A 4,105-nucleotide genomic window follows, 5' to 3' on the forward strand; every position below is an offset into this window, starting at 1 on the left:
ACCACTTGTAACACATCTCCACACTCCAAAAGTAATAATTTAAAAAAAGTGACATTTATCTATATCTTCGTTGTATATATGTATATATATTACTATATATTACTATATAGAAGTTGTTACACGTCATGTAATATGGAAAAAGTTTTCATCATGTACAATAAATATAAATAATTAGGGTTTGATGGCTTATATGGGTTTGATCTTTTGCCTTAGACTACAAGGTTACTATTGATATTTATGGAGGACAACTAGCACCCACTGCATGCCACTCCCAACTCAGAACCTTCTCGATCTCTCCTATGCACCGTCCATCTAATGTTGAGTAAATCAAATGGTCAAGGGTTATTTTTGACGGTTGAGGTACCCACTTGGCCTCTACTCTCCCGGTTGCTTGTCATTCACTCTCTTCTCAACTCGGATGTCCGTTCTACATCCATCTTCGACCAAACGTTTTCACTGCATCCACAGAGGTAACTACTATCTCGTTGCTATCCAGATGCTAACAAGGGTTTCTTTGGTTGGTAGAGGACTCTGACAAAAGTTGTATTTTTTCAGGGTTGTCCGCCGAGATCTTTCACCTTATCTCACATTTGTGTAAAGGTCTATCCTAGGATTTTTCTTGTTGTCATTGTATTTTTCTTTTCCTTCCCTATGGTTTAATACTGGGTGAATTTTGTTTCTGTGTGACAGTATCCTGCTCGCTTCACCTTCAAACAAATTCTACAAGTAACGCGTTTTTAGTTGTTGCAACAGTCTTTAAATTTATGGCTACATGAAGGGTTTCTAACTATGAGCCACTTGCTTTTGGTTATAACAACTGGGTTTTTACATCTCCAGTTCTTTCCATGTTCAAAGGATTCTGGTTATGACAAGAAGTGTTCTAACGCTAACCTTCCATCTGCTTTTCATCTTTCCAGGTGCCAGCTTAAACATTTTTCTGTGTATTCTAATGGAATTTTTTTACGGAGTTCTAGGGTCACTACCCTTTCTGCTTGATGCGGAATTTGCATGAACCCTACTTATAAGTCCCGTAGAAACTTAAGAGGAGGTTTTTGGTTAAAAGTTTTATTTTAATTCTAGTCTGTTCACTCCATAATAGATTACTAGAATGATGTATAGCTTCTATGGTTTAGTTGTTTGAACAACCCTATAATTATTTAAGTTACAATTTTGCCACTTGTTTTTCTACCAATTATAACCTACCAAACTGTTATTGTATAATACAATTGGCATCATTATTATATATAATCTCTTGTTCGAATGTGAAATCACAGGGGTTTATGTGCATGCATTATTGCTCATGGGTTTTTCTCAGATGTTTGTTGTACAATATATTTCTGATTTCAATTATGTTCGTGACGATTTAGTTGTTACAAGTTCTTTGTTATGCAAGATTCACCAAATACCCCATGTATATTGCTTCTCTATCTATTGTTTATCATAAGGGTTTATTTGAGTTAATTCATTTCCTATGTTCAAAATTTTATGTTTACAGTTTCCTAATTTTTCAGAGAGTATGTCGGGTATTCTAGACCAGACTCTAGGTTGTTGGGTAACCTAGCTTGGCTTGGGCTCTAAACAGGGAACCTAGAAAAACCTCCACTGATTTCTTGTTCTCAATGTCATCACACTGAGTATTTCCTTCTTCCACTAGCTTGTTTTTCCATTACAATGGTTCTAATTCTTACATCGTTGTCTTCTAGCAATGCAGATTATTTTCTTCTAACATGTTTCTGATAGGGTTTAAATTTCCCCTAAAAACCTTGTAAACCTAGGTACTTACCCTTTCATTCAAATTACCACAACAAGAAGTAACTTTCATATGTATACATTCATTCTTGAAATAACAATATGAATGTTTGTATAAATGGCTAAACACCATCACATAACGGAAATAATAAATACATATTAGCTCCTATAGAATTACTTATTTGTTTTCCTTGTCTGCTTGGAATTTTTGCTATGAGAGGCCTCTCCTCCCAAACTTGAGACTGGCTATTATGTCTAGTCTCCCCCGTGCCTTAACTACCAGAACAATCTTTAGACAATTTTTCCTTTCAAACAAGTCCACATACATCAAGACCACCCTAGGTCCAACCTGCTTCTCTCAGCCTTCACAAGGTGCAGGGATTCCACTGCCTCTCAGTCCAACTCCAGAGTCACCTCTCGGCAGTGCCCTCCTTTCTCTTCTTTTTCCTTTTCCCCCACTAAGATCTCTATCTCTAGGGTGAGAGGACAAAAGAAGGAAAATAACCGTCTATAACTACTTGCAATTGAACCACATCTAGGGCCCAGCCATAAAAATTTCCAAGATGATGTTGTTTTCTTTAATATTTAATCACATCATTCTTAAAATATTATTTTTGAATTCAAACATACCCTTTCCGTTCACTAATTATTCACTTCTACTATATTAAATGTAAGAAGATAAAATAAATACGTACATGGTGAGGGGTGTTACAATGGAATTTTCAACATGATGTTGACAAAATTGGGCATTTTTTTTTTTAAATTAGGGTTATAGCTATCAAGATTCAGATATTTCCAGTGCCTGAAAGGTTTTTTATTTGTTGAATCCATTTCCACCATAAAAGAAATTATTCGAGTACTCACACTATTTTTTTTTTTGAAAAAAAAAGATTGGATTATGTCAAAAAATAGTTTTCCAACCTCCATAGACAACCCCATATATATGTGTATGCACTTTCTCTTTATATATAGGAAATTTATATTGAAATATATTAATTAACATAAATATTCAAAATTTTATTAAATCCTCTTTATTAGATAACTATAAAATAACTATAAGAAATAAAAAAATAAATTAATGATTTTAGATTTAACTTTTAATCACCTTATACCTTATTTCTTCTTGAATGGTAAAATGAAATTCGGTGTGACTCGCTTCTTGATTAATGAGGTATGGTTTCCCGTTTGGATAGATAGTTAGATAAGAGTTTAAGTGGTTGGAAAACATATGTTTATATATCATTTAGTATATATACAAATAAGTAGCTCGCTTCCTGAATAATGAGGATGGTTTCTCGATAAGGGTTTAAGTAAATGGTTGGAAAAAATATGTTTATATATTATTTTTTAAATTCCCCCCGCAACTCCACCTTCAACCTTTTGGTTTCCTTTTCGCTAGTTTCTTAATCTTATTCTTCACCATTAACATATCGGTCTCCTCCTGTTTTTGAATTGTTCTCCCACTGTCAATGTGTTTTAGTCCTATGCTCATAATCTGGATTGGGATTCGATTCCCTTGGTTTTGTCAATCAAAGAGGCTTTTCAAGATTCTCTCTTGCTCCAACCTCGATCTTTCATTATCTTCTCTCAAGTTAGTCATTTATGATTGTAGTTGTTGAACAATTTCTAATAACATTGCATTGGTGTTGTGAGACTCTTCCACTAATTGCACGCAAATTTTTGGGTTGCCTCTAGTGGCTAATGGGGTAATTCCAGTCCCTCTCCTCATTCTATTGCCTTTCAATATGAACATATATAGAATTTGTTATTCCTTGGTTGCCCGAGCAAGCCTTAGTGTTGAACCTGGCTCTAATACCACTTGTAACACATATCCATACTATAAAAGTAATAATTAAAAAAAGTAACATATACATATATATAGATAGAAGTTGTTACACGTCATGTAATATGGAAAAAAAATCATCATTGAAATTACTAACAAATATATATATTAAGAACTTATTAACAAATATATATATTAACGATGGTTAGGGCATAATGTACAACAAATATAAATACTTAGGGTTTGATGGTTTATATGGGTTTGATATTTTTCCTTAGACCGCAAGGTTACTATTGATATTTATGGAGGACAACTAGCACCCACTGCATGCCACTCCCAACTCGGAACCTACTCAATCTCTCCTCTACATTGTCCATCTGATGTCGAGTAAATCAGACGTTCAAGGGTTATTGTTGATGGTTGAGGTAACCACTTGGCCTCTACTCTCCCGGTTGCTTATCATTCACTCTCTGCTCAGCTCGGAGGTCCTTTCTACATCTGTCTTCAGCGACAAGGGTTTTTACCGCATCCACAGAGGTAACTACTATCTCGTTGCTTGCTAATCTGACATTT

General features: G+C 34.6%; 1 long non-coding RNA gene across 2 annotated transcripts; it reads left to right on the forward strand.

Moving 5' to 3' along the window:
* Positions 1-369: 369 nt before the first annotated feature.
* On the forward strand, positions 370-1,227 carry LOC149232667 (uncharacterized). Of its 2 annotated transcripts, none has more exons than XR_016247554.1 (3): positions 370-470; positions 556-600; positions 691-1,227. It is a non-coding gene; the product is annotated as an uncharacterized LOC149232667 (long non-coding RNA). The 2 variants fall into 2 exon arrangements; XR_016247555.1 differs by having other exon boundaries at positions 556-594.
* The last annotated feature ends 2,878 nt before the right edge of the window (positions 1,228-4,105 follow it).

The sequence above is a fragment of the Pinus tabuliformis genome, chromosome J (genome assembly GCF_031772625.1).
Source record: "Pinus tabuliformis cultivar Carrire ecotype Pingquan chromosome J, CPIR1, whole genome shotgun sequence".
Taxonomy (NCBI): Eukaryota; Viridiplantae; Streptophyta; class Pinopsida; order Pinales; family Pinaceae; genus Pinus; species Pinus tabuliformis.